Genomic DNA, 22547 nt, shown 5'->3' with positions numbered 1-22547 from the left:
GCCCATTTCTCTAGAGTGTCCAGGTCATTCCAGATGGCAGCACGACCCTTTGGTGTTAACAGCCATTCCTCCACGTAAGCCTGCTGAGGGTACACTGTGCTCCATCACACAGGTCACTAATGGAGATGCTGAATAGCTTGAAGGCAGGGAGGCCCCTGAAGAGAGACCTTGACAAATGAGAGGACTGGACAATCACCAACCAGATGAAGTTCAACAAGACAAAGTGCTGGATTCTGCACCTGGGATGGGGCAACCCTGGATGTATGGACAGACTGGGGAATGAGATGCTGGAAAGCAGTGCCACAGAAAGAGACTTGGGGGTCCTGGTCAATGGCAAGTTGAACGTGTGTCAGCAGTGCCCTGGCAGCCAGAGGGGCCAACTCTGTCCTGGGGGGCATCAGGCAAAGCATCACCAGCTGGTCGAGGGAGGGGATTGTCCTGCTCTGCTCTGCACTGGGGCGGCCTCACCTTGAATATTGTGGCAGTTTTGGGCACCACAAATATAAGAAAGATATTAAGCTCTTAGAGAGCGTCCAAAGGAGGGCAATGAAGATGGTGAAGGGCCTTGAGAAAAAGCTGTATGAGGAGCAGCTGAGGGCACTTGGTCTGTTCAGCTGGAGAAGAGGAGACTGAGGGGAGACCTCATTGCAGTTACAACTTCCTCATGAGGGGAAGAGGAGGGGCAGGGACTGATCTCTTCTCTGTGGTGACCAGTGACAGGACCTGAGGGAATGGCCTGAAGTTGTGTCAGGGGAGGTTTAGGCTGGATATTAGAAGAAGGTTCTTCACCTGGAGAGAGGCTGGTTGCTGGAACAGGCTTCCCAGGGAAGTGGTCACAGCACCAAGCCTGACAGAGTTCAAGAAGCATTTGGATGATACTCTCAGGCACATTATGTGACTCTTGGGGATGGTCCTGTGCAGGGCCAGTAGTTGGACTCAATGATCCTTGTGGGTCCCTTCCAATTCAGCATATTCTGTAACTGTGATTAAAACCAGTTTTGAGCCCTGGGGTACACTGCCAGTTACTGGCCTCCAAATAGACTTGGTGCTACTGAACTAGCATTCTTTCTGGCAAGCAGAGCCGAGGGACACAAAAATAATGGTCTAGAAATCAAATCACTCTTTTACTCCCACTAGAGGCTTTGCAGATCAGAGTTGAACAGTGTAATAGTAAGGTACAGATGGAACTAGATATTTCCTACCTGGTCAGGTTCTACCAAAGAAAAAAATACAAATCCTTACATAACATCTAGTCCTAAAAGCTGCCACATTGACATTTATCTCTAAGACAAGCATTTCTTACAAGTTACCCAGGTTCTTACTCAGCTTTTATTCCTAGGGCAAGGAAATTGGTAAGGTTCAAAGAGTGTAAACATTCACAGTAATATGAGATAGCAATATTTTCAAACCAAAAGTTTCAGTTTCTCTTAGAAAAAGGTGTTTTGACTTGTTTTCTGTACAGTTTGACTTGAAAACTCTTGTATCCTTACATTACAAAAAAAAGTTCAGTCATGACTTCAAAGTGATACATTGATAATAAGGACTAGAGCATACATTCAACATTCATGTCAATTTAGAGCTGTGTAAGTGAGGGCGCAGCTGAGGACAAGAATAAGGGTTAAATTACACAAGAGCTTTCGCTGTCCTCCTAAAAGTCTAGCACAGGTTTTTTTCTCCATAATTCATGAAGAAGGATTTATAGAATGGCTTGGCGTATTGCCACAAGACAACCTAGGCATGTGGCCTCACAAGTCCCAGCATCACACACACAGAAAAGAAGAATCAATAGAAACCAGTAAATAGGGTATAATGACAACCTGCACCCGGAGCAGCACATTTCTGGTAGTGCTATCATGTGTTTCTGTACTGAAAATATAAGCTAAGGCAGGTCTCTTCCTAAGCAGCAGTTCTCTCTATGACATCACAGACACTCAAACGTTATCTGAAGTTACTCATCTCAGTAACTATACTGTCTCTTTCTCCTCCCTCCTTTTTGACCTAGAGCTATTTTTGAACTCGACCTTCTTTCAGTCTCTCCAGTAAGAATGAAGCCTTTGATTTTCCTAGCATTTGGGATCGTGATGGAGAGGTAGGCACCATCCACTGTTCTTTGTGTATGAACACTTTTTGCTCTCCTTATATTATCTCTTTGTCACACATATTTATTCACCCATAATTCACTTGTTTAACTTATTTAAAAGATACCTGTATGTTTCTTCCCCTCTTGGCTAGGAGGCCTCACAACACAGAAACGTAAAAGAACCACTTACTTCATGAAAATTAATTAAGCAGATGTTTCTCCTTTGCAGTAAGTTACCATTGTGAAAGTGCTTTTACACCTACTAAATATAAACACATATGGAGGTATTTAAGGTATTCTGTCATTCACACCACTTTTAAAGACTGAGAAGTCTAAAGTTCAAGAACATGAAAAGTTTGTTTTGAAGATAGCGTGGACTTACCACACACCCTTTTTCAAAAGACACTGGAAATCACAGGCTGTGCCTGTCCTTCACATTTCATAAACATACACACAGCTTCTACACTTGAGCCATTACTTCACATTTCATACGAAGGGCATTATATGTATGACACTTGGGCTCACACATTTAGCCTGAAGCTTCAGTCAGGTAATGTGCTTTGTGTGTGTATGTGTGCATGCATATTGCCCAAAAAAGAACCCATTGCAAGCTTCCAAAAGTAAGAAAGCAGCCATACTGCAAAGTACAGGATCTCCATCAGAGAGCAGCATCACATCCACAAATATTCTGGTGGCTTGCACCCAAAATATTGAAGAACCAGGTAGTTAATTGTTACTCAAAGTCTTTAATAAGATATTATTTGAAACTAACATCTACAATCCTGCACCACACTGTGGATGAAGGGAATAAACATGGAAATGAAACTCCACTGCAAACCCTATTTCTAAATTACCTTCAATTCATCATTAGGATTCATTCTGAGCAAAGGATTTTCATTCTACAAAGGACTGGAAAGTGAACCTGGTATCAGTTCAACTTTAAATAAACACTGCTAATACTTAAAAATACTTTGACAATGACTTAAAAGAAAAGTTCTATTTTTGCCAGACCTATTACTGAGGTTCCCTACTGAGGAGCATAATAATTTGCTGGATGATTACTTTATTGTGTAATTATTCAGAGCTTATTATATACACATCATCTCATGAAATAATGCGGTTTGCCCTACAATCTTCCTATTTTCCTGACCAGTCCCTATAGGAAGCTAGAGGTCCAGGCTGGCAAGTTTCTGGATCAAAACCATAGCTGGCAATGCTTTAAACTGATAGCAATCAAAGGAAGTCACAACAGATGGAATGGCCAAGGACAGTGAAGACTGTACTCCAGATGTCTGCCTTCAGTGAGCTGGAAGGAAAACAGGCTTTAGCAGTGTACCACCAGTGAGAGCAGTACTATTATTTCAGTTGAGAAAAGCAGACGCTGAATTATCTAAAACTTGGTGCAAAAAGTGTTGCAGCATCAGCAAATACACTGAAAAGGCAGTACAAGTGGCATAGTAACACAAGTGTCAGGCCACTGTGTATTGCTAGTATGCATAAACTATAGTGAATACCTGGTACATTGATATACAAAGATCTCTCTCATCTTAAACTTCACGGTACTGCTCAAGGCTGCACCATGATAACAAGCACATATCCCTTATTCAGGAAAAATTCCAATGTTACTTTGTTCAACAAAATAGCTGGAATAAAGCTCTCTTCACAAGCTCATAGCTTTATGGGTTCATACATACTTCCTCAAGAACAAAACTATTACTTGTTGTGCCACATTAGGAGGGAAAATGTGACTGTAATCTATTTTTATCAACAAGCTTTGGAGAGCTAGTATACAGATGTACATTTCTTGTACTTACATATGTAATCAGTATTTTACATTTTCCATTTTTACTGTAAAATGACAGCTCATAGGAGTAATTGCTAGCTGCACAGATCAGAAGAGACATGCTCTGGAGAGTTCTTTGTCTATGGACATTTTTCAGGAAAGCCCACTGCCTTTAGCCTGAAAAAACACCCAGTAGAAATGGTGGGACAGAACTGGCTTCCTGCTGTACATTTTAAAACAAATCTGGAGACAACCAAAGCAACATCAAGATCAGGAGAGAACAGTCCTCAAAATCTAAACAGAAACTTTATCCTCAGTTAAAGTAGGCTATATATATGAAAATAAAGGTTTAGTCTTTTCTCAGTTTAGCCTTCTCTCATGTAAAAAAAAAGAAGGAAGCAGAGTGAGGAGTACTGAAGTAACTTAAAATACAGTGTGAATAATGTTTGAAGTATTGTTATATATGTGAAAGCAATAGAAACAGAAGACATGCTATACTGGGTTAATCCAGTCATCCATCTAACTCAGTATCTGAGCAGAAGATATGATGCAGGCAGGGTACATGAGCCCAGCTATTATCTGTAGTTTATTGCCTTTACTCCTCAGCAGCCACAGTCAGATGTCAGTAGGAATATAAGCTTCTCTTTGTGTTTGTTTATGAACCTGTTGTCCATAGCCATATTTCACCTGCAGATCTGCCCCAAAGCCTCCTACAGCAGCAGGTCTGCCAAGTAAGGCAAATCTCCCATTCCCAACGCTTCTCTACAAATCTAAGTCTTGCACCATTCCCTAGTAAGATGTTAAGGCTATTTTTGGAAAGACCTGTAAAGATAATTTCCGGTATCCTCAGCACACCTTGCAAGCACTGCTATGCAGCAGCAAGTACACCTCTTGCCCCTGAGACCTTTCTAATATTTCCCATCACATGGAGTGCAGCAAGAAGAAAACAGGTATTACCCTGTGACAAATTGGTCCATATTCTAGACTAGAGGAAAACAAACTCTTCAAATACGCAGACTGTTCTTGGGGGTCCCTCCCTTGACCACTTTTGAGCACAGAAAGATCACAACCATGTGTCCTGTTTTTATGATGGTCACTTTGTTGGTTGAAAAGTTAATCAACCCCTGACCAACTAGCCTGCCACCATCGCCATTCCCACCACCCGAAGTTAGACATTATTTAAATTCCACTTGCCTCCAGTGATCCATTTTTATTGTTTTTATTTTCAACAAATGTTTGCATCAACCCAAAGACAAGGGAAAGACTCTCGTGAAATTTGCTGCGTATCAGCCAGCTAGGCTACTTCTGTGATGATTATATGTTTCTTGCAGAAAGAACGATCTAAAGCTATTTACATGTTTAAACTAACCCAGCTCAGTTTGTCTCTAATGGTGCACAGAATAATCATGTGAACTATCTAGCTAGCAGATTTGAATGGCAGCAACTTCTGCCAGAGGCAGCAATGAGCTGCTGAGAACACATGCTTTTCACAGCCTAATCTCTCTCTAAATTCAACCAGAGCTGTCTGAACGATGAGTACATTTGAAAAGAGGTATCAAAATCATTATGAGGGGCCACACATATGAATTTAGAAGGAATTTCTAAGGCACAAAGGGGAGAGAGACATCCATCTGCCTTGGTACATTCAATTGCAAGAGTGCCCCTGCTTCTTCATAAGGTTAGTGTTAGGGATCTGCTCTGGAAAACAATCATCTTGGGACTCATCATTTTTCATCATTCTGGACACCCACTGACACCTGCCACAAAAGCCAAATACTTTGGTTTATGCTTATCTATCAATTGCTCTGAATCACAGAGGAAAAAAAAACCAACACAACCCTCAGTACACTGCTTTCTCCACTTACATCACCTGCTATTTGAGCCATCTATATCTACTGCTCCCCTTCCCTTCCTCTCTGTGTTTGTTGACTGTGCAAGTGGTTCACAGGTGATAGAGTGGGCAGAGAAGGAACACTGGCAAAGCAGGTGTAATTTATTTTTTTTAAACCCTTAATCTACATATTTGGAGAGGCAAAGAAACAGAGATTATATGATTCACCCTTGACATTCTGCCAGATAACTTCAATCCTGTAAAATGCCCCCTAATGACCTGAATATAATACCTTGGTGTTACAGTGTCATTTAAATACTGCAGGGTTCTTCCTCTGGTAGTGCAGTCTGCAGACTTAATATGTAATGTACAGGATTATACTGCCACTAAAATATTACTTAGTGCTGCTGAAATTTCAAATTAATTCTGGGAGCTAAATCATTATTCAGCTCTGTCTTTGCAGAGATACATTCCCCTGGTTGTTTTAATAACAGTGATTTTAGAACTAGAAGGTTGTTACTGTCTCTTTGAGGCTTGCTCAAAAGGAGAAGTGGCCTCTAAACTGTCAAGCAAGTTAATGCAGCGATGCATGGATGTTTGTGACTAAAAAAATAATTTGAGGAAAATGGGCTCAAATATTAAGAGAGCTCATAGTGATGTGGTTGATTAATCCTTTTCTTATTTCACAATAAATGGACTAACCCAGTTTTCTCTATATTTATATAATACACACTCATATGTTCCCATCCACCACCACCCTCCTCCACAGACAGAAGATTTCTTAATAATTGAGGGGATGAATTCTTGCTGAAGTAAATAACACAACTGCTGGTAACTGATGAAACTGATCTATGCCAGTTGAGGATGTGGCTTTCAAGTAATTCCGAGCTCTAGTTTTTCAAACCTAAATAAACAAACTTGAACTTTTTACAGCTCTGGGTTTCTTCTTCCTGTATAATTCCTGTTACTAGTGAGTATCCAGTACCTTTAGGAAACTACAAAACTTCAACACTAAGATGGGCCAGTCCTTGACACTATATTATAGCTAATGGACAAACTAACTTACTAACAGATGAAGTAAGGGAAGACAAAAAACAGTGCATGGGCTAATCATAAAAGCAAGTTTCTCTCCTCTGAAATTTTGCCCATATTTGCCGTTAACATTGTGTTTCCCAGTTAAAATACCAGGCTGCTCACTTCTACAGTGAAGTTTCTTAAATCCAGGAAACGTTCCCAAGGCATACTGTAACAAGAAAAAAAACAACACCACAAAACCAGTGGCAAATGAGGAACAAGACAGGGCCAAACACAGGGGCTGAAAACAACTTGTGGCTATGAGTCTAAATTTGGAATAATCAAACCTTCTCCTTATTAAAACTGTTACCTACTTCCTCATTCATTAATATTGTCCTTGTTTATGTTTGCAGCCAGGCCAAAGATTTTTCCCCTCCCTCCAAATATAATTTCCTGCTATTGACAGACACGTTCAAGTGCTGGATGTGTGCATGTCTACATGGCACACTGCAGGCAGAGGCGAGCCTTCTTGGCCACCATCCAAGCCAGCTGTAAATGAGCCAGCTCCAAACTGGAAGCTGTGTAAGCACAATTAGCACAGCAGTAAGCCTGATCTAACACATCCTGCCAAGAGACCGAGCTTATTAGCTCGAGCTCAACACAATGCTAACGATGGATATGGGGCTTCTGGTTTGGCTCCACACAGAACGTGGGCAGCTGAAGATGAGCAGCTCAAGCTCATATCTGCCCACGAGACTTGGTGTAAGCACACCTTCTCTTGGGGTATATCCCTCTACTGCAAGCACTATTAATTTCCCTCTACCTGAACTTCCAAAATGCTCTGACTGCAAACCAACATAACCTGAGCACTCTGAGTAGATGGAGGGAAAGGGAAGGTCTCCAGGTGACAACTTCAGACGCAGTATAAGAAAAAAGGCACCAGACAGATCTTAGGCACCAGAAAGGCCAAAGGTGTGAGGGAAAGGCAGAGCAAAGACTCTAAGACTCTACAAACTGATAAAGAGCATTCCATCTCTAGCTTCTCAGCTTCTATCAGGTCCAGGGCAATAATGACCAAAACACTCCCATTATCATACTGTAGATGTTAAACAGACACTCTGCACGGGCAGGCATCCATCCCACCAACCAAGAATCCACTCTGTTTGGTGGACATTTGAACAGTTCAAAAGAGGAATGTGCTCAGAGAAGGAAACCTGTTATCAAATTGGGACCTGAGAAAACAGTGCTCTTCTGATGCCATAGTTTGTATTAAAGGAGCAGTGATGGTTTGGTGGTTGGCAATAGTATGTAAGAGAAATTTACAGATTCAGAGCAAAATGAGACAAAAATCAAAGGGTAGCAGTGAAAATCATCAGGGGAAAAAGAAAGCATGTTGTAAGAAGAGTGCCTGAAGAAACTGAGAATGTTTACATTTAAAAGGACGGTAATAAAATGGTCATTGCTAGACTACATTTAGCAGCAACCAACCTACAGAAGTTAGTGAGCTTCTGCCCACCCAATAAGAGAGCACATGGGCAAGACAAAATTCTATTAAAGGGTCCTGTTCTAAGGCAACAAAAGAAAACACCTTAACCAACACATAATTATTTTGCTACGTTCTCTGTCAACAGACTGTTGCTGTGGTAAACACTTAGCATCTTTGAAAGGTGGTGTTCATGCCTGTGTTCTCTTTCCTCCCACTCCACTGTAAAGGAGTATTTTTAGTTTTCAGTTATTTGAGCTTTCTGCTGTATGGGACAGGTAAAAACAACAGAGAGAAGGAACCCCACAAGGTGTGGTAGACACACTCCACATACTCAGATTCTGCAGATTAATTAGGTTTATTTTGACTTCTGAGATTTTTAATTACATTATATATACATGGATGTTTTCCATTATTTGTTAGCTTGAAATCTTGTCTTTGAAAAGCCTTAGTTTGATCTGTGGTGCAGATATATATCCTACACATTCTTAGCAGAGTACAATTAGTTTAAATACTTGCACGTGACCATCAGTTTGGGCTACACACCTGCTGGCATTTCACGCTGGTAACACAGATCTCAGTCCTACATATCTTTGTGATTCAAGGCAGCATTTCAATCACTGATACTTGCTTCAAAGGAATGTTTTTCCTCTTTTTTCCCTATCCTTTCATAAATTTCTAAAAACATGACCAATTAATCATACCAGGTTAAGAGACATAGACAAAAGAAAAACTGAGAGCTGAGATTACACTTGCACTGTTCTTTTGTCTGGAGAAGGAAACAACCTTCTCTTTTCCTACTTGAAGGCCTGAAAAAGAAAGCTGTGCTGTCAGAAATATCAAGGCCTAACAAAATGTGTGAAAAAACAGTTAGACCTTGAACTTACTAACTTCAATAAGATTAAATAGAGGAATTCAGTTAAACACTATTCAGTAGGAAATATGTCTTAAAATCCTCAACATTATTATTATTGCAGGTTAATGTAACCTTATTTAAAATTTGTCAGTCATTTAAAAATACATATATAGCTGTCAACCGTTGACAGACTGTTCTGAAACAGGATCTCAATTTACACACACATCTAATATATCCAAAATATACAATATACATATGTGCAAGCTGTGTAAGTCAAATAACCATTCAGTCCTTTTCCTTACACATGCTTTCAGTGAAAAGATACAAATTCTTGGCTTGTAAAGCAGCTGATCTAAAATACCCTAGAAGAACATATTTCTAATAGTCAGAAGAAAACACTGAGGAGTTAAACAAGATTAAGGAAAAAAGGGAGGGTAGAGAAGTAAAATATTTGCCAGTTAGCTATGAATACTTCTGTATTGAACAAAAATAAATATTCAATTTGCGTATTATTTCTTTTGGAAATACTTCTTTGCAGAGAGGAATGCAAGATAGCATCCTTTATAAGGCCATAAAAATCCTGTCCATATCATCATAAAGTAAGTCTAGTATAGGATACAGCAATCTTCCATGAAGTCACATGATAAACAGAATACTTGAATATGGATTTTATTTGGTCTCTCTTCAAAGCAATACTTACTTTGAAAAAAAATAAAAAAATCAGAAGCCATCTGCCAAAGGAAGTACCTCAGACTGAAAGGCCTGTTTACACTCAGTATGTGTACACTGCTTTTTGTTTAGACAAAATAAAACCAGGATAGTCTGCAATGTGTCTGCAGAAGGACCTTCTATTTTTGACCAGTACTGTCCTGCCAGTATCAATTCATCCAGATAGAGAAACCTTCATCAAAAATATAATTTATTTGGGTTGCTTTTCACTATGCTGAAGTGACATCTTTCCCAGCCACTGTCAAAGGCCATTAGGAACACAGAGCTTTGAGAGCAAGTTTGAACCATGATTCCTGTTGGTCTGCCTAAGTAAGTTTCCTTATAAAGCCTTGGGAACCCTTAGATGGCAAGGGGCAAAGCCAAACAGTATGAAAAGTATTATTCAGACATACATATTATCATTACAAAATTATAAAGTCTTTTCACTGTCTCATAAAGACATTTTACTAAAAAGTACAACACTAAAGACAACTCAAGCAAAAAGTTACTAAGATTTTACTCAGTTATACACATCTGTGTGTTCACCTGGAAAAAACTCCCCACATATACAAGCAGATAATGCTCAGCTTAAAACACAGTTTACCTTTGGGTCATGGTTTACTTTTACAAAAGATAACTTAAAAAAATTGCAGGACAGTTATACTTAAGCTGATCTTTGAAACTGTGTTTTTCCCCACATACTATAGTCCAATAGCTTCAGGACAACTTCTCAACTTCATCCCATTCCCTCTCAACTGCTCTAGCTACAGGCCAGTAGGTACCACTACTCTAGGCCAGACCAATGCAAAAGACTGACCAGTGATCATAGAATGTCATTTATGTCACAGGATCCAAGAGTTTTCTAACAATAATCACCAGGTGAGCGGTGGGGAACAAATGAAGTTTCCATGCCCCATTCCCCTGCCCCCCAGTACTGACATGAATGAAGCAGAGCATCCAGAAAACAGTGGGAATGCTACCAGTTCAGCTGGCTACCTTCCTATTCCAAGTGTGTCTGAGCTCAGCTTTACAGATCTGAAACTGCAGAAATGAGAACAGAAGTGACCCAAGCATCAGTGGCCTAGATGGCAATTGCTGTACCTGTCTGCCCCTACAGCATGGAAGCACTTCCAAAATTATCATTACAACCACCTCAACCAGTTCTTCCCATCTTCTTTTAGACTGCAAGATGTCCATATTTTCTTATATCTATTTTTGTCAGCAAAACAGAGGGACAACTTCCCTTCCTCAAACCTCCACCCTTTCTTCCTACCGTGCCTTTGTCGTACTCTTCCTACCCTAAACACCTCGACAGCTATTCAACTGAATGATTTTGCTCCTCTTCCTTCTTTCCCTTCTTCTATTATCCAACATTTGTGTTGCTGTGTCCACACAGGTATGCAGGGTACCCACAGAAGTCAGACAATATGACAACTGTGGCAATCAGACATTACATACTTGATTGCAACAAAACATAGACCTTTATTAAAGTAAATGATTCTACACTTCATATGCTTCCAGACTAGGAGAATATCATTAAATAACTAGTCACACTTAAAGATAGCATTCAAAATGTTTGGAAGTGGACAGGAAGGATAAGCAAAGAAGACCTGACAATAATGCAGAAGCGAAGCCCTTGCTCAATTCCAGATCTATGAAGGCTCCAACTCAGTGTGCCCATTCAGAGCCTGAGTGTGGGAAGGGGGGAATGGCAAGGGGGAAATCTACTGTTTCATGCTAAAAGGAAAGCTCTAAGACAAGCTATGCTGCCTTCTTTTAACTTCTGATGCAATAAACAGTCTGACTCAGCAACAAGCCCATTTTGAGATGGTTATTTACCTCCCACTGACCATGTCCTGAGCAGCCTCGTGGAATACCCAGCCACATTGCTGGGGTGATTTCTCACAGAGGCAATCTGGAACAAGCAGTTCCTATCTCTGGCCACTTGTTACCAGCTCCTGTTGCTCTGCCCTCTCCCTATCCCCCCAGTAGTGCTAGGACAGCTTTATGGTACTGTGTAGAGAATGGAGTTGGTTAACCTAAAAATATTCCATTCATCCTCCCCCTCCCTCCCCATTTTTGCCAGGTTATTTTTAAAACAGATCAGTTCTCTGCCCTTGCTTAACAGGCAGCTAGGCTGAAAGGGGAAGGGAGAAGGATAAGATGCATCTCTGGCAGTCCAGGGTGTAAAAGGGACTGGAGGGTCCCTTCAGCCCACCTTGCCACTGATACATAACATATCCATGGCATTACAGGCACACCAAGGTCCTCATAATCCTAGTTTGAGCTGGTGTTTGCAAAGCCTAAAAAGGAGCACATGCTATTCCTACAGCTAGAAAGAAGAGGTTTGCATAATCTTAACCCTCATATCCCAGGAGCCATAACTAATTCTGTGCTTTTCTGATTTGACTTCGGGATTCTACGACACCACAGCAGGACTCAGGAAATGGCTCTTCACTGTGACCTCCTCTGAGTGCCCATCTTCTGTCTGCATTACTCTAGTGTGCAAGATGACAGCTATCAAGTCAGATTCCTGAATGCCACTAACAATGACACGTGCCAAAAGTAAACCATGAAGACCGTCTAAACAACAGAGTTAGGCTTAGTATGTAGGTTGCCAGGTGTTACACTTAGTAAGAACTAATTCTAGACAAAATCAGCAATTAAAAAATTGTTGAATATCATTTAACTTTGTTCTTTAAGAAACAGATTAATTATTAAAATTCACTGGACTGATCAAATAAAAACTCTTCTGAACTCCTAAAAAAAACCCCACATTTAAAGTGCAATGAATTTAGCCTGCAAAAAAAAAAAGAGGGGGGAGAATATAATAATTTTTTAAAAAATCCTCCTAACTTCCACTGTTCTTTCTGTGTGTTTATGAAGCCTCCGGAAATACCATGGCAAACATTCCAGCTCTACAGCAGTGAGGCCACATGACCCAAAGGCACAGCAAGGGACTTCTTTCCCAAGTTTCCTCACAGATCAAAAAGGTGATTTTTATTTTATTTTTGAAAACCAGGATTCAAGTCTTGGGAAACGTCCAGGAAATTTTCAAGAACACAGTTTTAAAAACAGTGTATTTCTTGATGTGGTGTGGTTTGGTGTTGAGTTTTCTTTTTGTTAATTATTTGCTGCATTTCTATGCCTGCACATATTATTTTCTTATTATCTACGACCAGCACAATAGACCTATATTCAGGGGACATAAATACCATATACTTCCTAAAGCATCTCTAAAAACTATTTGCAATGTCCTATAAATCTAACAGTAGAGTTAAAATCAGTACTGCAGTATTTCTTAATATAACCAAGATTTTATATATAAAATTATGGAACTTAAAACCTCTCTTTCTTTTAGTCTTCCAGGATTATTTCAGTTAGAATTATTAATGAAAGGATTTATGCAAATGAGCTCTGTTAAACATTATGAAAAAATAAAATACTCAAAATGCGAACTAGAATCACAACCTTGTATTTTTACAAACAATCATGTGTAAGTACTTGGAAGTGATTGTTTAAAATGTAAGAGCATGGATGAATCATAATGTAATACGAGAGTATCAGATGAAATTTGTGATTGTCTGAAAACAAAATAGAAGAAAGCATCACCACACATGAAGGAAAACAGTCCTGCAGTACAAATGCACAGTAAATGGCAGGCACACACCACTAACTTGCTTTGCAGTCATGTCAGAAATGCTTCTAATTATCAGAGGTAAAAGAGGGATGGCATTTCTGCTGGAAGCAAGTTTTACACTTTAGTCTTTCCTCTCCCATCTCTTTCAGCCTATAAATATTAGTCTTACACATTTTTCTCCCATACAGCTCTTGAAAAGGTTGAGTTTTTCAAGGCTGAGAGCAGACAGAAATGTTCATCAAGAAATGCCTGGAGGTCAACTGTCTGTAACTCATCAAAGTGCAGCACTGAAAATATGGATGAGGAGACTTATATGAGCATGGTAAAGCAGATTTAAAAAAAAATAAAAATCTATGTTCTGATGATCATTAACTTTTTCATTTCGGAAATGGGTTCAGTTATCGTCCATGCACCCTCAGTGCTGATGGTCACAGGGTACAGACACCCTCCCTTGCTCCAGCTGCATTCAAAACAACTACTGATACACCAAAGTGTCTTTAATGCTACTTCCCAATATAAGGAAATGCCATGGGGATGTGACAAGGAGTGAAAGTAGAGATGACCCACATAGCAGTGTAAGGAGAGGCAGCTGGTCCACAAGAAAATTCGATGTAGGCCAAATTCTTGAGAAGCAATGAACTTCACTGGAAATAAGGCAAAGATGAGCTTACCTATGGCTTTATAGAATAATTAAAATATTAAAAATAAAAACCTAAAAGCAAAGGAAAAGTAGCAACAGAACAAGTCTGCAAAGATTATTTTTCTTAATGAGGGAGGAAACAGAAATCCTAGAGTGGCCACTCTGCTTTTTTTTCTAATTCTGTACAACAGCTGGACATAAGATATTGAATGCATTATTGAAACTACTGTTCATTTCTACTCAGAGATTTCTGCTTTGTTTATTATAAATACACATTTATTGGCAGCAAGAAGAACATATTACTGCTCTGTTTTATAGCTCGAATGGCTCATGCAAGGAGTAATTTGTTTGTATTCTGTATCAGAATCAATACTGTACCAGGGATAGCCCAAGGAATGTTTATGCTGAGGGCTTTGCTTGCAGTGTTTTGTTGTTGCAATCAATTGACCAAACAGGGCTTCTTCTTAAAACAACAAATAAACTCTGATAGTGACCAGATCAGCCATTGAAGCATAAAACACGACACAGCATCTGTAAAAAGACTGAAGCCCCACAAGCGTTTTCACCCCCCTGATGGTACACACAGCTTTCCTACCTGAATATTTCCTACTGGCCTTTCTTCCTCTCGGTAGCTGGGGACTGTTTCCTCAACGCCCTCACATAACAAGATCCATTTTCCTGCAATAAAAATACAGACACATCATGCTTCTGTTCTCCTGCATAACATGGCAACATTTGAAGGAGCTCAGTGAACAGACCTGAAATGAATGAAGAACATTTAGGAGTCCCAGGACCAAGCCTGGAAGACCAGATCTAAGGCTGGGTTGGGGTTCCAGCCCAGCTCTGCCACCCCCAAGCTTTTGAGATTTGGTCCAGGAGTTTAAGTATTACAGGTTTTCATGCCTGTAACAATGAAATGAGAAAAAAATAATAAGAATTCTGTTGAGGTTTATAACAAAATTTCCTGGGCCAAATGCTAAATTTTGTTTCAGTTAAAGGTCATGCTGAAGTCTCTTTCATCCTCTTTATAAAGGGTACTCTGCGACTCTTGTGAGCTAAGTGCCATTAAAAAAAATAAACCAACCCCCAAACTTTGCTTAAGAAAATACACCAAAATACCTCAAAACCACCGTCCTGTCTGTAGCAAAACAAAGTAAGTTTATGGATTACACTGGCACAGCACTGCGACTTCTAGGAAATGCTTTTTAATTATAAAGAAAGACTGCAAAGGGAGACAGGGGAATGTTTACAGGCAGTATATATTTTGTTACATGCTGTTTCAGCAGGCAGACAAGGTGTCCTTACAGGCTTATACTAACCAGGCTCCAAAACTCAGCAAATATTGATAAAAGTAACACAGTGACTACATTTTGCCTCTCTTTTGACTAACTTCCAAATAACCTCCATGCGAAAGAATTTTCCATTAAACATGAAAAAGCAAGCCCTACTTGGGAAAAAAAAAAAAGGCACACAATTTGCAGTCAGTTCAGGTTCCTCCCCAAGGACCACCTACAGGAGCAGACACTTTCATAACAACTCATATGATGCAGAAGTCACAGGTGACTTTAAAAAGTGCAGAAGAAAAACCTCAAGTTATTACAAATAACTTGTTAGTCATATTCAGTGTGTGTTCTGCAGTCATATTTATTTTGTTCAATGATAATTCACAAAGAATAAAAACATGACTGAAAACCCTAAGTTAGAAACAGCCATCCCACCCCATCACATACAGTGTCACCAAGGGACTGTCTGCTTCAGACAGGAACTCTGCTGGTTTTCTTGTCTCACAACAAAAGGCAATTTTACAGAAGTTACATATTGACAGGCACCCTGGGTGAATGATTCGCTTTTAAGGCCTCATTGAACTGTGAATGTTTTCGCCCAGAACGTGGATTTATTCTCATCTAGAAGTTTTCCCCAGTGCTTTTGTTCTGCTTATACAAGCCAGGAAAAACATGTTAATTGATTCAGATTTAGTATGTGTTAACATGACTTTCTCAGCTAATGCAGACTGGTCTTTAATGAAGTTGGAATTAGTTATTTTAGTTTGTTCCTCCAAAGGATAAACTTTTGTTCTGCCTGCCTCAAGAGCTGGGTACTATTCCAGGTGTAACTGGATGGGGCTTTGGCAAACCGGTCTATAGCTTTTACTTGGATGCTTAAAACTTTACTTCTCACTCCTCTCTCCTGGACTCTTGCTTCCAACACTGCATTTGTGCAGCTGCATGGTTAGCTGGACTGGGGGAACTAATTTCCTTCAGCATGTTGTCTCATAAACAGCTGTGCCAACACAACACAGGGAGCAGGCACAGGGCAGGAGTGATCAGCCATGATGGCAGAGGGGAGGAACAGAGGCTGCTTAAACCAGCTTAAACTGCACTGCTGTAGCACACGAAGCCAAAGCTTTGCCCCCCTCCTCTGTGCTTTATTCTGCCCATCTGTAAAACTGGCACCACAATTCCTACTTTGTTTTATAAAGCATCTCTTAAAATGAAAGGGTTATCCATTAACATTTCTGTGAATTCACATCACAGACCACCCACCCCCTTCACAAATCAGGTCCAAGCTGATTCTAAGGACACTGGCACTGTCCCCACCAGCATCTGTTCCCTGGTTTCCCCACACAACCTGCTCAGGGGCTGTAGCACGTCCCCCCCACCTCCCCACTCCAGCCTGCTCCTGTGCCCCCATGCCAGCCACAGCTCTGCCAGCACACTCCACAGGATCCTCCTGGGAACTGCAATCAGCTTCTAAAAATAAAAGTAGCTTCTTATTAAAGCCCGATCCCTTCTCTCATCCTATTTCTAGGAAGATCCCCAAAACAGTCTCACTGGCAAAGTTTGCGGGTAACAAGCTACACCTGAAAACGAGAACAGATGGGCAGGGAAGAGGCATCAACTGGAAAGCCCTTACAGCTGGCTGGCCTCAGCCACCTTTCCAGGGCTGAAACCATGGCCTTACTGTGGCACAGCTCCTTTTTATGTCGCACAATTTCCACCCCTGTCCACATTCACACCCGGTACACGGCCCGTTGTGCAGCTGCACCAGCAGACTCTGGGAATCACTGAGCCCTTTCCCCAAGCACCGACCGATGGCCAGACTGGGAGCTGTGGGGTGGGAATGGGGGAAGGAGGAGAGCCAGTGGCGCTCCAGCTGGGAGGGTTTCCTGCTCTTCCAGATCCAGCAGAGGGAGCACAAAATCGCAGCTTTTTGGCCAAATGCTTTTTTGGCTACGAACCGCTCGATGCTCGCAATCCCGGGCACTCGGCATTAGGCTATTTCTATAGCAATGCATATGTGCTGCATTACAAGTGCATAGCAGACAAAACTCGTGCTCAGTGCAGATTACACTGTAAAAATCAATACGGTGAAGGAGACGACCAACAGAGGCCAGGAGGGCTGCAGGAGGCGAGGGGAGGAAGGAGAGGCTACGCAGCAGGGCTGCCAACTCCAGTGATTTTATCGTGTCCCCTGCAGCAGTAGGAATTTTTCCTAAAGCCAGCTCTCCAAAGTCTCATCATCACATAAAAATTCCAGCTTTCAGCTCTTTGCGTGTTTGTTTTAAAGGATATATTTTGTCTCTAGGCTTCCAAAGTTCAAAAGCAAAGCTGTAAAGGTAAACCCCAAAGACTCAAATAGCAAAAGAAATACAAGAAACCCCAAAATCTGTTCTCTCTACATCGTGGGCAAAACAATCTCAACTCATGGAATTTCACTTAATTTTACTGTAATTAGTGCCAGTTAGCACACTGCTAGTTACTGTTTCTGAAGCTGAAGGGGGAAAAAAAAAGGAGACTAAGCAGTTCAGCAAAGACTGAGGGGAACTCTCTTCCTTCACCTTCCCAAGGCTCAACTTGACTCCAACACCTTTTCTCCCCCTGCTTTATTAGCCTACCTTCCCTTGTTTCTGCCATGCCTGACCCAGCCCAACGCCTTTGGCGAGGCGACAGGCAGCACAGGAGGCCTCAGGTTGTGTGTGCAATGGTTTCTGTCTGCTCCTCTTTGCTTCTCATTCATCCTTCAGCTGCTCCTTGCTGCTTCACTTCATTTCTCCTGTCCCAGCCTGGACTCCTCCTTCCCTGGTCCCATTCCCTCAAGGAGACCCTCTCTTTGGCCTGGGGTGGTTGCAGTCCCCCAAAGGTGCCCTCATTGCAGTCTGGGGCATTCCTGAAGGGCAGCCCAGACTATGTCCCCCACCCCTGCAGTCTCTGCTACCAAACCCACAAATTTTGGCCCAGTATAGTTGCAGCATTTTTTTCTTTTAACGTGGTGCTCTATTTTTTAGTGATTTTGCCAAGACGAATCAATGGAAAAGGTCAATATACATAAGGGAAACACCCAGGGCAAACTGTGCACTACAACAAGTCTTAAAATCAAAGCATATAAGAAATACTGTAAGGGGGAACTGGAAGACATCCAATAGGGAAGTAACACAACAGTTCATCTTTAAACCTCCTAAGTCTCAGCTGTATCACTGCAACAGACTTGGGTCAAGCACAAAGAACTTTCCCTGCTTTCTCATCACATCCGGGCCCCAGCTGGTGGCTGCCAGATTTGAGAGACAAGTCATTATACATCTTTTTGGGCTATCATAGATCTTCCTGGAGCCCTGTTTCTCTTCCTCAGCCTTACCCTCTGAGAAAAGCAGAAGAGACCCCAGGGTATCTCACTGTCTACACTTCAGCACTCAGCCTGTGCTGGACTTAAATAACTGTAAATAAATCAATTTCTAAGGGTAACCAAGAACAAAACATTCAGTTTCCATACACAAAATATCACTTGGCCTCTATGTACAGACAAAAATGAAGAGATAGCAAATAGGAAACACCCACACAGAAATTCCTGGAAAACAAAAATACTGCAAAGATAGACATTTAAAGTACGTTGTACAATCTTCCTATGGAAATATATAAGGCAGGTGCACTTCAGGGTATCTTCCTACTTTGACAAATCATTTTCAAGTTCCAGCATTACTCTCCTTGAACTGCAGAATATGTTCTAACTCAAAATTCCTGTAAAACCACAGCATGTCAGCAATCCCAACTTCTCATTTATCCAGGGCTGTAACTGGGTCATAAGTGAAGAACACGAAGTGCTGCTCTTCCTAAATAAGCTTACTGGTCAGCAAGCATACTTCTGCTATGCAAAAACATTAACAAACTTCTACAGAGTGCTTAAGTATTATATGCAGTCCTTATTAGGTATCGTAGCTCTCTATCAACTCAGGAGTTTTTGGAAACCTGGGCTTTTTTGAAATTCTGAAGCAACACAAAATCAACACTGAGTGTATGACTGACGAGCATCAGACACCATTCTCACTGACTAAGGGATAGTCTGCTAGTTTTATAAGAGAGACACAGAAAATGTTGAAGTAAGCAATGCAAAATAGGTGACGATTTTGGACACGAAAAAAGAGAGGCAGAGAGACTAATGTCAATGCAGGTTTGTGTGCTCCTTCCCTGAGCAGAGATGGGATAAGGGAGGGAAGTAAAGCTGGGAAGATCGGGGGGGAAGGAAGCAGAACTGCAGCTTCTGACTGACAACTTCCAGTTTTGGCGACACCTAGACTTGGTCCTCAATAAACCTTATTAAAACAAGAACTAAAAAGCACACAAACAGATCACACCAAAATGTAGCAGTCACATAGCTGTAAAACATAGACATTCATCTGATGGAACAGACAGGATGAACACTCCTTCCAAACACAAGCAGAAGAAAGTCACAGGAAGCATCCAAGCTGCACTGAAACTCATCATGTGCCTCACCTGGCACTACAGAACACATCCTCCTCCCTGCCTCCCCCAGTGCCAGCCTCCTGCTTGCATCCTACTGGGGCTTCCCCATGGTCCCACGAAGTCCCAGGCAAACCCTTGGCCAGCACTCCTGCACTATCCCATTTCTTCCTGATACTGTTTGTTCCCAAAACAGAAGTAGGTTCCCATCGGGGGCTGCGATGGAGAAACTTGCCCACACGGAACAGCACAGACACTTAGTCTAACCTGTGGCTCCTGTATCACCCACTTACTGCAACCAGTCCTCCTGGGAGATTTCTCAGGCTCACTCTGCTAGATAGAATGCTATCAGGGTAGAGCAAAGTAAGAGAATCACAGTAATTAGTATTTCCATTTTGCTTGTGTTTTTCCCCCCTTCTTTTTCACTGGAGTAGAAGCAAAAGTTTTAATTCTTGTCACCATTTTCTCAATTAGCTTTCCCAATTTAAAAAAAAGTTACCTTTAGTTTTTTCTCTGCATAAACAGAAATGAAATCCATCTCACACTTGTATTTCACGTTATTTAAAAAAAAAACAAACATAACTGGAGTACACCTTTTCTCATCTGTAGAAAGCCATGAATTTGCAATTTCCTTATTTTGAGATGGAAGGGAACATCTGGGTTGTGTCATACCCTACCTATGTAAGGCCCAACAGCAGCAGTTCACAGTATCATGATCTCCAGTTTAGCACAACAACATCTTTGTTGTCCTCCTGAGCTGTTCCACAAAAATCTAATTACTGAAAGAACCACTTTTCCAATCCTGCTCTCTTTTTCAGGCTGTATCTGAATTTAAGATGGGTCCAGTCAGTGCACCTAAAAACACCACTCCAAGGTTGCTATTATCCATGTCTCTTGCCACAGCCCTGGAAACCCTCAAGTCCCTGGGGCAGTGCTGCACCCCACCTCCCTCCCACACCCCAGATTTAAGGGGCTGCATGAGAGTCAGCAGGCTGGATCAGGGGGCTAAGCAGGAACAGGGAAACAGGACTAGGAGAACAGGCACTTCAGCACATCTTTGTGAAACTATAACCTGACGCAGGTGGCTTTGGCCCGAGCTGAAATAAGGAAGATTTGCTGTGCAAGGGAGTCAGTCCAGGCGCAGCTCCGAGCCCCCCACCAGGCTGCTCCTGCTCCAGCCTAACAGTGCCCAGCCAGAGACAGGAAAAAAATCAGGCTGGGGCAGGTGAATCCAAAACAACTAAAGTTTGTGATTCGCTGTCATTTCACGAGTGCCCATCGTAGTCCCAGCTCCTCCCCTGCCCGCAGCAGGCAGCAGCACATCAGACTGCATCCCTTTAGAGCAGAGGACTGAGCTGCCAACTCACAGGCATAGGATAACAAGCACTATTAATCTTGGCTTAAACTGAACCATTGTTCTGGAGATTGGACATCTCTTGTAAAATCCCATTATTAGAGACCATTTGCCATCTACTTCCGTAGCAACTTTTTTAGTTTGTTTTGTTCTATTTTAGAAAAATTTTCCCCTTCCCTTTTCTTTAAGTCCTATTGTACGTACAGAGCCTTAAACAATAATCCACTCAAGCACAACCATGGAAGTGGCTTGAAGGAACAAAGGCTGCTTCTGGCATAGCCAGTGCATCTGACTCTCCCTGCATACAGCTGCCTTTATATCCCCTGCAGATTTGCAGAGCACCAGAAGCTACAGATTTCCCTCTGCTTCTCCTGTGTGTTGGATGTAAAATAAACCGTAGGCAGGAGGAACATACTAAAATTATACTGAAGCATCGGCTAAAGGTGCAGGTAAGTCACAAGCAAGTTCTGCAGCTAATCTTGCTAAAGGAATAGGGAGAAGACTGACCTGAAAAGAAAGCAGTAAGCATGAGTAAGATGAATAAATAATAATTAAAAAAAAAAATCTAACTCGAGGGAGGTGAAGCAGTGGAAGCAAAGCGTCTCAGGCTCTGCTAAAGAAGATTATTGCCACATCTAGCAGTTAGCACCCACCCAAGTAGTGTGCCATCAACTTAATTCTCAAACGAGACTAGCAGAACAGCAAGACAGGATTAGACATGCCTGTTTTTAACCATTCTTTGCTCTCTCTGGTGGAATACTATCAGCACTGCATTGGCATCAAAATTACCACCCTTCAAAATGCACAGAACACATTTTTAATTTTACATGTCGCAGTCATGTCATATGAGGTTATTTATTTTTTAATTTAACGTGGTAAAACATATTTAATCTGTTTTGAGAAAAGAACAAATTGATTTAGCAAGCAGTTCAGGGCTCTCCCTGGAGACACTCAACCACATTCAGCAATCTGGATATAAGTTGAGACTTCACTAAAGTCATTTTAATTGTAGGTCATAAGAAATGTCAAGATATAAACCACCAAGGAATACTAAAAATTAAGCCATCATCTCTGAGAATAACAAATGTCATATATTTGGCAGCAGAATATTTTTTTAAATCTTTACAGCATTACTACTTAAGGACAGTAGCAGAGCAATGGGCTTAGAACTACACATAATATGTGTGCATTATTTTTGCTGGGGGGCAGGGGAGGGGAGTGGAACCAAAAACCTACATTAAGCACAAAAGTACTGGGGTGAAGGAAACTTAAACCACTACATTTGTATTGGTGGTGGTGTATTTTTTTCACTTTGTTTCACTGCACTAAACATCTTTTGTTAATAAACAAGTTTTGCTTTGTCTTGGTCTGAAAGTGTTCCTCCCTAGTGCAGTATGGAACAGGGTTGTGTATACAGCACTGCACA

The 22547-nt window shown here is 41.3% G+C and overlaps 1 protein-coding gene across 7 annotated transcripts in view; it reads right to left on the bottom strand.

The window, feature by feature from the left end:
• The window catches only part of ZMIZ1 (zinc finger MIZ-type containing 1), a 347321-nt gene that overhangs the window by 213544 nt on the left and 111230 nt on the right, over positions 1-22547 (bottom strand). For 6 of the 7 annotated variants that reach the window (XM_051800871.1, XM_051800869.1, XM_051800865.1 and 3 more), the window contains exon 3: positions 14631-14713. The exons of the other annotated variant lie outside the window; for it this stretch is intronic. The gene's annotated coding sequence lies outside the window, so the exon portion shown is untranslated. The remainder of the gene's footprint in view (positions 1-14630; positions 14714-22547) is intronic. 7 annotated transcript variants of the gene reach the window in all.

Source organism: Manacus candei, unplaced genomic scaffold (assembly GCF_025592945.1).
Source record: "Manacus candei isolate 608988 ecotype Guabito, Panama unplaced genomic scaffold, ASM2559294v1 h1tg000050l, whole genome shotgun sequence".
In the NCBI taxonomy this organism is placed as follows: Eukaryota; Metazoa; Chordata; class Aves; order Passeriformes; family Pipridae; genus Manacus; species Manacus candei.
The sequence above is the reverse complement of the archived record's forward strand: the minus strand, read 5'-3'. Positions and strand labels throughout refer to the sequence as shown.